Source organism: Pristiophorus japonicus, chromosome 14 (genome assembly GCF_044704955.1).
Source record: "Pristiophorus japonicus isolate sPriJap1 chromosome 14, sPriJap1.hap1, whole genome shotgun sequence".
Taxonomy (NCBI): Eukaryota; Metazoa; Chordata; class Chondrichthyes; family Pristiophoridae; genus Pristiophorus; species Pristiophorus japonicus.
Window position 1 is genome coordinate 131424295 of NC_091990.1, and position 12107 is coordinate 131436401.

Consider the following 12107-nt stretch of genomic DNA (forward strand, 5'->3'; position numbering starts at 1 on the left):
CTATCCACAGATGCTGCTTGACCTGCTGAGTATTTCCAGCATTTTCTGCTTTATTTCTCTATTAATGCTGATCGATTCCCCTAACTTTAAGGGTCCCAGTAGAGGAGGGGAAGAAAGCTCTTCCTTTTGTCCTAAAATTAGTTCCATTAACTTCAGGACACTTTTTAGTTCAACAAATGGAAGATATGAATGAAATGAAGTGACAGCAACTTTATAGTGAAAGTAATTTATTTTTTTAATAACGTCAAGTAAACCGCATTATCAAAATTAGACCAAACCAAATATGAAATACCTCCAAGTTGAGGAAACCACAAAAATGCCACTTTAAAGCCCACAACAGTGCTCATTTCATAAAATGCAACGAATGATTGTGCAAGCTTCTTTAATCACAGTAATTGTGTGTGACTGTGAAATAATTTATTTGCAATTTGCATTATATTAATAATGTAAAGACAAAGCCCCTCGTTTCTAGTAGACCGAAGGGCTCTTCTGTTGCTGTGCTGGTTGATTTCTCCCTCTAAATCTTGGTTCCTGATGGAATTACTGCTTAGGGGTTTAAGTTACTTTGCAACAGTACAAACCAGTGGCTTTTTCGGGGGTGGAGTGGGGAAAGAGGGAGAAATAATCCTACAAACCACACTACAAGAAAATACAATATATACTACGTCTTATTAAGTTCCCAATAATGCAACTATGGGAGGATTCTGCATTGCTTTTTCAAGGTTATTGTCGAAGAAAAAAATGCATTTTATGAAAGTAAAGAGGAGTTGGGGGGCTGAAGATCTGGTATCTTGTCATCATGGTGCGATGTTAAAGGGAAATGAATTGTTTGGAGAGAGAGAGGGCGAGCGAGGGAGGAACTTTTTTTTTGTATACGTCCGCAGGTTGGATGAGGGGGGATTTAAATTAATTAAAAAAAACAACCGCGCCCTCGTTCAAAACACCAGCCGGTAAAACCTTTCCGTCCGCTTTTCTGTATGGAGGGTGAAGTATAGTTGTTGCGAGAGGGCGGTGTTTTGGTGGTGTTGTTGTTGTTGTCGGGTGGTCGGTCGGCTGGAAGCGAGCGGACTATTTGCGGGATTACTTTGCCGCTCGGTGCGGGAGCCGCTGTCAGCCTGCCGGCCGCCGCCATGTTGAATTATAATGTTAATTTTCTAGAAATTGTCCCACGGATTTGGACGGAGATTCCCGGCTCGTCCTGAGGAAAATAGGAGTTTAAATTTTTTTTGAGAAAGCGAAAGGACGACCCGGCGTTTTTTCTTGTGTTCGCCCCCTCTGGTCGCAGAAAGCAGACAAGTTGGGTAAGGTGTGAGAAATGGTGGCCGGGTTTGTGTGTGTGTGTTTTTTTTCAAAAAAAAATAATTCTCACTACTTTTTGTTCTTGTGAACATTGAAAATTGGGTTTTAACGACCGAGTGGCGGGGCGGAGAGGAGAGGGGAGCTGGCAGCCAGTGTGTTGGAGATGAGTTTTAGGCGAGGCTTTGCTTTTGGCCTGAAAAAAAAATATTTTATTTTTTCTCTCTCTGTAAGTCACACAAAATGGAACCGGTTTTAACTTCACTTTCATTCGTCTGCTTTAACTGCAATTTGTTTTTACAGTAACTTTTTGTAGACCTAATTTTTTCTTCTTGCCGTGTGTGTTTTTTGCGTTTTATTGACAGGTGTAAGTTTAAATTTCTACAATCTCTTTTTTTATATATATATATATATCTTGATTTAAAGAGACTAACCAATTTTAAAGAATCACACGCGCCGCCAGGTGGAGGAGAAAGGAAATGTTATCATTTGGGGGAAATAGGATTAAATGTTAGTAACTCAGTCTAAGTTCGAGTCTTTTTAGAAAAAAATATATTTGTTGTGTGTAACGTGGCGTTTGCCTGTAAGCGGTGGTTGTGAGGGTTTTAATTCCCTCTGTCTTTCTTTCGACTTGCTGCAAAGTGTCCAGAAACTAGCTTTAGGATTGTTGCTGAGGTTTCCTTTCGCTTTCAGTCGTAAGGGGGCAGTGAGATATCGCAGGGACAACAACTGCGAACTCTCAATCTTGTTACGTCTGTGTTTCGTATTGAGGTCAAGGGTAAGAAATCTACTATAGTAACAGAACCGGCATGGTACTGTGTAGTCAGCAATTCTGTGCGGAGTCTGATCTGTTCGTATATTTATGCAATAGAGCAATGTTTCCGAGGGGTTTTTGTATTCTTCTGCAGTAGTGTTGGAGATAATTTCCCCGTAACTATGGTTATTTTCTTGGAACTATTGCTATGATTGGAATTTATGTGGGATGCAGGATACAGTCTCCTATCCCTAATTTTATAACTGGGATATCTGGAAGATCAAACTAATTCTTGAAGCGGATTCGTTACAGTTTTAAATTGTTAATTTGTGGCTTCTAGTGCCTTTGTCAAAAGGGGGCATTTGATTTTACAAAATAGTTGAAGGGGAACTTCCATTTATTTTGTGTGTGTGTAACCAACTTCTAAATTAATTTGAATGTGTATATGATATATAAGTGCATAACCAAGAGGTGAAACATTTTTTCAACGATTAATGGCTTCAGTTGGTTCTGAAGTGTAATTTTTGCGAAAATGAAATAAACATGTATGCAGAGTATGGTGTATTGTGTTTTAATGCATTTTACACCAGTTTGAATTAATATGTAACATCAGAAATGATATAAATAGTATAGTTCAAGCCTGAGAAAGTCTTAAACTTAATGGTGTTTGGTCAGACCAGAGTTTGAGTATTGTGTCCTGTCTTGAACCCTGAAGGCAATGCAAAGGAATGCTACAAGACTGTTTCAGTGTCAGAGGATTTGATTATGAGCAAAGACTTGAGAAACATGAGTTTTTCACCCTTGAAAGAGGGCGACCTTGTACATAAGAGAGCAAACTGTACAAAATCTGGATCACGGCTGCAAACTAAATTGTAGGAACAGTTGAATGATGTGATGAGAGGGTGCTATTTGGATTCTTCTCGATTGATGAGTGGTGATGGACCAGTGAGCAATGATGGACCAAATAGCCGCCTTCATCTGAACATTTCTGTCTTTTTGAGAACTGGGAAAATGTGTTGCCTTGGCTCAGTGGTAGCAATCTCTCCCGAGTCAGAAGGTTGTAGGTTTAAGCCCCATTCCAAAGACTTGTGCACATAATCGAGGCTGACGCTCCAGTGCAATACTAAATGAGTGCTGCACTGTTGGTGGTCCCATCTGCAAGATAGAGGTGTCCTGGCTTTTGATACAAATGCCTCGCCCTTGTCTTTCTGCTGCCTACTGCCGCTCCACACCGCACGCCCCCGCTGCTCGTTGGTCCTGTGTGATCTTGGCCTGCGGCCCTTCTTTCGACTTTCGTCCAGTCTGTGTGTGTCTGCCTCTCTCCATCACTCCCGCAGTTTTCCCACACCGCACGCTGCTTGTTGATGACGTGTTGAGGAGCGTCTGCCCTCTTGCACTATTTGAAGAAGAGCAGGAGTTCTCCTGGTGCCTTGGCCAACATTTATTCCTCAACCAACATCACTAAAATAGATTGCTTTTGTGGGAGCTTGTTGAGATCAAATTGGCTACCACATTTCCTACATTGCAACAGTAATCACTCCTCAAAAATATTTAATTGGCTGTATTTTCAAATCCCTCCATGGCCTCGCTCCTCCCTATCTCTGTAATCTCCTTCAGCCCCACAACGCCCCGAGATGTCTGCGCTCCTCTAATTCTGCTCTCCTGAGCATCCCTGATTATAATCGCTCAACCATTGGTGACGTGCCTTCTGTTGCCAAGGCCCCAAGCTCTGGAATTCCCTCACTAAACCCCTCAGCCTTTCTACCTCTCTTTCCTCCTTCAAGACGCTCCTCAAAACATACCTCTTTGACCAATCTTTTGGTCACCTGCACTAATTTCTACTTTTGTGGCTTGGTGTCAAATTTTTATCGCATAATACTCCTGTGAAGCGCCTTGGGACGTTTCGCTACGTTAAAGGTGCTATATAAATAGTTGTTGATGATAAGCACTTTGGGATGTCCTGAGCTATATAGATGAAAGGCGCTATATAAATGCATGTCTTTTTCTTTAATAAGGTGATGTCAGTTTTATGAGCTATCTCCAGAGGGTGTTTGAGTATATTATATAGGTATCATTCTGGAAAATTTGATGTACAGTAGTTGTCATTTTGGATGGCTCCTAAATGCCATTTGCTTATGTTGAGTCGGCTAGTGATTATGAACAGCTAAAACATTTGCTGCATGCAGTAGTTGGGGAAGGATGCAAATTGTTCAGCTGGTATTCAAAATATAAGCTCCTCAATCTTTAGACTTTCAAAGTAGAATGTTGGCTTAGCTCAATTGGCAGCACCCGCCTCGTGAGTAAGAAGGTTGTGGGTTCAAACCTCCAATATGGACGATCACATAATAGAGGATGAGACTTAGTTTACCAGACTGAGGGCCAGCTGTATTATTAGTGGTGCTGAATTGCAAATAAGTTGTTAAACCAAGGCTCAGTCTGTCTGCTTAGGTGAATGTAAAAGATTCCATAAGAACATAAGTAATAGGAGCTGGAGTAGGCTATTTGGCCGTTTGAGCCTGCTCTGCCATTCAACAAGACCCAATCCACGTCCGGACGAGGTCAAGCAGGGCTGCGTCATTGCTCCAGCCCTCTTCTCAATCTTCCTCGCTGCCATGCTCCACCTCACAGTCGACAAGCTCCTCGCTGGACTCGAACTAAACTACAGAACCAGTGGTAACCTGTTCAACCCTTGCCGTCTCCAGGCCAGGTCCAAGACCACCCCAATCTCTGTCGTCGAGCTACAGGACACTGACGACGCCTGCGTCTGTGCACGCACACAGGCTGAACTCCAGGACACAGTCGGCGTATTTACTGAGACGCACGAAAGCATGGGCCTTACGCTAAACATCAGTAAGACAAAGGTCCTCCACCAGCCTGTCCTCGCCGCACAGCACTGCCCCCCCAGTCATCAAGATCCACACACGGCCCTGGACAACGTGGACCACTTGCCTTATCTCGGGAGCCACCTATCAACAAGAGCAGGCATTTACGACCAGATCCAACACCGCCTCCAGTGCAGCCTTTGGCCGCCTGAGGAAAAGAGTGTTTGAAGACCAGGCCCTCCTGTATGGCTCAGAAACATGGACCATGTACAGTAAACACCAAGTCGCTGGAGAAATACCACCAACGATGTCTCCGCAAGATCCTACAAACCCCCTGGAAGGATAGAAGCACCAACGTTGGCATCCTCGACCAGGCCAACATCCCCAGCATTGAAGCACTGACCACACTTGATCAGCTCCGCTGGGCAGGCCACATAGTTCGCATGCCAGACACGAGACTCCCAAAGCAAGTGCTCTACTTCGGAGCTCCATCACGGCAAACGAGCCAAAGGTGGGCAGCGGAAATGTTACAAGGACACCCTCAAAGCCTCCCTGATAAAGTGCGACAGTGACAACTGGGAGTCCCTGGCCAAAGACTGCCCTAAGTGTAGAGAGTGCATCCGGGAGGGCGCTGAGCTCCTCGAGTCTTGTCGCCGAGAGCATGCAGAAATCAAGTGCAGGCAATGGAAAAAGCGTGTGGCAAACCTGTCCCACCCACCCCTTCCCTCAACGACTATCTGTCCCACCTCTGACAGAGACTGTGGTTCTCGTATTGGATTGTACAGCCACCTAAGAACTCATGTTAAGAGTGGAAGCAAGTCTACCTCGATTCCGAGGGACTGCCTATGATGATGATGGCCAATCTTCTACCTCAACTCCACCTCCCCCCACCATCTCCATATCCCTTAATTCCCCCCAAATTATCGACCTCTGTCTTGAATATACTCAAGTACTGAGCATCCACAGCTCTCTGGGGTAGAGAATTCCAAAGATTCACCATTCTGAGTGAAGAAATTTCTCCTCAACTCAGTCCTAAATGGCTGGCCCCTTATTCTGAGACTGTGACCCCATGTTCTAGATTCCTCAGCCAGAGGAAACATTTTCACAGCATTAACCTTATCAAGCCCCTCAAGAATTTTTTATGTTTCAATGAGATCGCCTCTCATTCTTCTAAACTTTAGGGAATATAGGCCCAGTCTATTCAATTTTTCCTCGTCGGGCAATCTCCTCATCCCAGGAACCAGTCTAATGATATTTCGTTGCACTCCCTCTAAGGCAAGTATGTCTTTCCTTAGGTAAGGAGACCTGAACTGTGCACAGTACTCCAGGTGTGACCTCACCCAATTGGCCCTGTATAATTGTAGTAAGACTTCTTTACTCTTGTACTCTAATCCCTTTATAACATACCATTTGCTTTCCTAATTACCTGCTGTACCTGTGTGTTAACTTTGTGATTCATGTACAAGGACACCCAGGTCCCTCTGAATTAAAATATTTCCCAATCTCTCATTATTCAAAACATATTCTGCTTTTTTGTTTTTCCTACAAAAGTGGATAACTTCACACTTCCCCACATTGTATTCCATTTGCCATGTTCTTGCGCACTCAGTTAACCTTTCTGTATCTCTCTGCAGCCTCTTTGCGTCCTCCTCACAGGTTACTTTCCCACCTAACTTTGTATCATCAGCAAACTTGGATACGCTACACTCAGTCCCTTTATTTAAGTAATTAATACAGATTGTAAAAAGCTGAGGCACAAGCACTGATCCTTGTGGTACGCCACCAGTTGCAGCCTGCCAACCCAAAAAAGTCCTGTTTATTCCTACTCTGTTTTCTGTCCATTAACCAATAATCCTCAATCCATGCTAATATATTACCCCCAATCCCATGTCCTAATTTTGTGTAATAACACCTGACATCGGTAGTGGGTAAAATGATGGAATCAATTATTAAGGATGTCATAGCAGCGCATTTGGAAAGAGGTGACATGATAGGTCCAAGTCAGTATGGATTTGTAAAAGGAAAATCATGCTTGACAAATCTTCTGGAATTTTTTGAGGATGTTTCCAGTAGAGTGGACAAGGGAGAACCAGTTGATGTGTATTTGGACTTTCAGAAGGCTTTCGACAAGGTCCCACACAAGAAATTAATGTGCAAAGTTAAAGCACATGGGATTGGGGGCAGTGTGCTGACGTGGATTGAGAACTGGTTGGCAGACAGGAAGCAAAGAGTAGGAGTAAATGGGTACTTTTCAGAATGGCAGGCAGTGACTAGTGGGGTACCGCAAGGTTCTGTGCTGGGGCCCCAGCTGTTTACATTGTACATTAATGATTTAGACGAGGGGATTAAATGTAGTATCTCCAAATTTGCGGATGACACTAAGTTGGGTGGCAGTGTGAGCTGCGAGGAGGATGCTATGAGGCTGCAGAGTGACGTGGATAGGTTAGGTGAGTGGACAAATGCATGGCAGATGAAGTATAATGTGGATAAATGTGAGGTTATCCACTTTGGTGGTTAAAAACAGAGAGACAGACTATTATCTGAATGGTGACAGATTAGGAAAAGGGGAGATGCAACGAGACCTGGGTGTCATGGTACATCAGTCATTGAAGGTTGGCATGCAGGTACAGCAGGCGGTTAAGAAAGCAAATGGCATGTTGGCCTTCATAGCGAGGGGATTTGAGTACAGGGGCAGGGAGGTGTTACTACAGTTGTACAGGGCCTTGGTGAGGCCACACTTGGAGTATTGTGTACAGTTTTGGTCCCCTAACTTGAGGAAGGACATTCTTGCTATTGAGGGAGTGCAGCAAAGGTTCACCAGACTGATTCCCGGGATGGCGGGACTGACATATCAAGAAAGACTGGATCAACTGGGCTTGTATTCACTGGAGTTCAGAAGAATGAGAGGGGATCTCATAGAAACGTTTAAAATTCTGATGGGTTTAGACAGGTTAGATGCAGGAAGAATGTTCCCAATGTTGGGGAGGTCCAGAACCAGGGGTCACAGTCTAAGGATAAGAGGTAAGTCATTTAGGACCGAGATGAGGAGAAACTTCTTCACCCAGAGAGTGGTGAACCTGTGGAATTCTGTACCACAGAAAGTTGTTGAGGCCAATTCACTAAATATATTCAAAAAGGAGTTAGATGTAGTCCTTACTACTAGGGGAATCAAGGGGTATGGCGAGAAAGCAGGAATAGGGTACTGAAGTTGCATGTTCAGCCATGAACTCATTGAATGGCGGTGCAGGCTTGAAGGGCCGAATGGCCTACTCCTGCACCTATTTTCTATGTTTCTATGTTTTGTGGCACTTTATCGAATGATTTTTGAAAATGCAAATACACTACATCCATTGGTTCCCCCTTATCCATTCTACTCATTACATCTTCAAAAATTTCAAACAGATTTGTCAAACACTATTTCCCTTTTTATAAATCCATGTTGACTCTGCCTAATCATGTTACGATTTTCTAAGTGCCCTGTTACTATGTTCCTAATAATAGATTCTAGCATTTTGCCTACTTCTGATGTCGGACTAACTGGTCGAAAATTTCCCACTTTTTTTCTCTTTCCCTGTTTCTTAAACAGTGGGGTTATGTTTGCTCCCTTTCAATCTTTGGAGACTTTTAGAATCTAGGGAATTTTGGAAGATTAATTAATATCAGTGCATCTACTATCTCTGACATTATTTTCAAAATTCTGGACATTATTCAAAAAAGAGAGTGAATTCTCCCAGTTACCTGGCAAACTTTTCTCCTTCAACCACCAGAAATGCAGCATGGTTTTTCTTTCTTTTCATTTGCTATTTATGGACCTTGCTGTGTGCAAATTCAGTGCCATGATTGCTTACACTATATCTGTATACTATGAAAAGCAGAAGATGCTCACTCAATTAATAATTTGAAAGCTGCGATCGATAGATTATTGCGAGCCAAGGGTAGAAAAGGATATGGCGCCAAGGCTGGTGGATGAAGCTAAGCTACAGATCAGCCGTGATCTCATTGACTGGTGGGCTAGGCTCTGGCTGAATGGCTTACTCATGTTTTTTTCTCTTTTTTTTAACCAGTTAAATGAGCTGTGATGGCTTTGCAGTAATGAATACCTTTATTCAAAGCAATGGCCATGAAAACAGGTCATTTAATTTTACTTTAGTTCCCATTGTTTAAGTACAGTAACCAACAGGTGTGTATTTGAAAGTTGATGGGTTGTACTATTAGCCATCGGAGGTTCGTAGCTTTTTCATAAACATGTTTGAATAAAAATATTTTTAGCAGCAGCTGAGAATTGGAGGATCTGTTGAATCAAATTGTTAACAAGATATAAGTCTTTGACATATGAGTTTGTGCCCTTGCAATGACGATTTGTTTATAATTATTGTTTTTTTGAAGTGGTTTCTTCGACTGTACAGTAATGCAATGAATCTCTTGTTCTCAATAAAGTTAATGATATGAAATTACAGTACAGGTTGCACGTCCGAAATCCGGACACCGGGTCGATCCGTGGAGGGGTCATCTGGAAACTGGAAAATGTTCCGAAATCCGGACTCTTTTCCCCCCGCCTCTGGCCCGACTTTGCCCGCCATGACTTCACTCGCCCCGGTCCTCGGCGCCCTGACCTCCCCCCGGCCCCCTCTTCCCCCTTACCTCACTCAGCTGCTCGACCCCACCTATCTCGACCCAGACAAAGACGTTCCAAAATCCGGAAATACCTGGATTCCGGAATGGCCTCGGTTCCGAGGCTCAACCTGTATAAACATTGAATTGCAGTGTATGGTTATGTTAAGCAAAATACCAAATGTTGAGGACAAATATTAATGTTGAGGACAGCAGTATCATTTTCCAGCTTAAAAAAAAATTGCCAGCTGGATTTGTGTATGTCCTCTAACTCCAAATCTTGACTCGAGTATAATGAAAAAATTACACTGAAATTGTGCACAGCCAGGTTCCATAAACAATAAATGAATGACCTATGGTCCTCCGTTTGCTGTGTCTGCATTTGGAACAAACCCCCCACAAATAATTTGGAGAACCTCCCCTTATAAGTTTCATCCATTTTCAATCATCTATTACTTCGAGAAATATATAAATCATGACTGTAAAAAATTCCCCTTTCACTTTGTTTCTGTTTATGAATGTGCAACTATCCTGTCATGATGAGGATGTGTGGTTATAAATAACAATTGGTGTGCCATGAGATAGGTGCAGTAGAGCGTTGACGTGGGGGTGCAATTGACAGGAATATGGTCTCTATCCTGACAACAGAAAAGGAAATAGAGAATTTCTGAAAATATAAAATGTATGTTAGATGTCTTACTACTGGAGTTTCTGTTGTGTATTCAATAAAACATCTTTGTTGTAGAATAATCTGGTTGATGAGATTGTGTTACTCATCACTGCTTTATTTATGGCGTATGTTGCTCTTGTGATACCTGGGGAACAGCAACAACTTGCATTTATGTAGCACAGTTTAATGTAGAAAACTGGAGAAACTGTCCCAAGGTGCTTCATGGAAGAGAAAAGGGCATTGCACTTTCATGTGAGGGTTAGAAGAAGTGACCAAAAGCTTGGTTAAAGAGATGTATCCTGAGAAGTCTTTTAAAACTGTGAGGAACATAAGGACATAAGTAGTAAGAGCAGGAGTAGGCCATTCGGCCTTTCGAGCATGTCCTGCCATTCAATAAGATCATGGCAGATCTACCTTCCTGCACTATCCACATATTCCTTGATTCCCTTGGTATCCAAAAACCTATCAATCTCTGTCTTGAATATACTCAATGACTGAGCACTCTCGGCTTTCTGGGGTAGAGAATTCCAAAGATGCAAGACTGAGTGAAGAAATTTCTCCTCAACTCAGTCCTTAATGGCCGACTCCTTCTTCTGATAATGTGACCCCTAATTCCAGACTCTCCAGCTAGGGAAAAAATCCTCCACCTGAGTACCAACATTTTGCAATCTCACCTTTTTTAAAAAAAAAACATTTTTTAAATTTCCTGCTTCTCTACTTTTTCTATCAAAATGGATAACTTCACAAAAACAAAATATGACGGATGCTGGAAATCTGAAATAAAAACAGAAAATGCTGGAAATACTCAGCAGGTCGGGCAGTATCTGTGGAAAGAGAAACAGATTTAACATTTCGGGTAGGTGATCTTTGATCAGAACTGGGCTGTCGCTATCCCTTTGCAGCCTCTGCGTCGACCTGACAGCATACTTTCCTACCTTAATACAATCCCTATCACTAAAGAAGTACCTGTAGTAATCGGTAAAATAATGGGACCTAAAGGCGGACAAGTCCCTTGGACCTGATAGCTCACATCCTAGGGACTTAAAAGAAGTGACTGCAGAGATAGTGGATGCATTTGTTGTAATCTACCAAGATTCCCTGGATTCTGGGGCGGTCCCAGGGGATTGGAAAACCGCAAATGTAACGGCCCATTTAAAAAATAAAGGAGGCAGACAAAAAGCAGGAAACTATAGACCAGTTAGCCTAACATCTGTCGTTGGGAAAATGCTGGAGTCCATTATTAAGGAAACAGGACATTTGGAAAGGCATGATTCAATCAAGCAGAGTCAGCATGGTTTTATGAAAGAGAAATCATGTTTGACAAATTTGCTGGAGTTCTTTGAGGATGTAATGAGTCAGGTGGATAAGGGGGTACCAATGGATGTGTATTTGGATTTCCAGAAGGCATTCGATAAGGTGCCACATCAAGGGTTACTGCACAAGATAAGAGCTCATGGGTTGGGGGTAATATATTAGCATGGATAGAGGATTGGCAAACTAACAGAAAACAGAGAGTCTGGATGAATGGGTCACTTTCCGGTTGGCAAACAATAACTAGTGGGGTGCCGCAGGGATTGGTGCTGGGGCCTCAACTATTTACAATCTATATTAATGACTTGGATATAATGTAGCCAAGTTTTCTGATGATATAAGGACGGATAGGAAAGCAAATTGTGAGGAGGACACGCACAATCTGCAAAGGGATATAGACAGGCTAAGTGAGTGGGCAAAAATTTGGCAGATGGAGTATAATGTGGGAAAATGTGAGGTTATCCACTTTGGCAGAAAAAATAGAAAAGCAAATTGCAATTTTTCTCCATTTAAATTATGAAAGTGCTGCAGTACAGACGGACCTGGGGGACCTTGTGCATGAAACACTCAGTTGGTATGTAAGTACAGCAAGTAATCAGGAAGGCAAATGGAATGTTGGCCTTTATTGCAAGGGGATAGAGTA

The 12107-nt window shown here is 42.7% G+C and overlaps 1 protein-coding gene across 3 annotated transcripts in view; it reads left to right on the forward strand.

The window, feature by feature from the left end:
• Window positions 1-1096: 1096 nt before the first annotated feature.
• Window positions 1097-12107, forward strand: part of kmt5b (lysine methyltransferase 5B) — a 62652-nt gene continuing 51641 nt past the window's right edge. For 2 of the 3 annotated variants that reach the window (XM_070899617.1, XM_070899619.1), the window contains exon 1: window positions 1097-1301. The gene's annotated coding sequence lies outside the window, so the exon portion shown is untranslated. Of the gene's footprint in view, window positions 1307-12107 lie in introns of all 3 variants that reach the window. The other variant, XM_070899618.1, reaches the window with a different exon arrangement.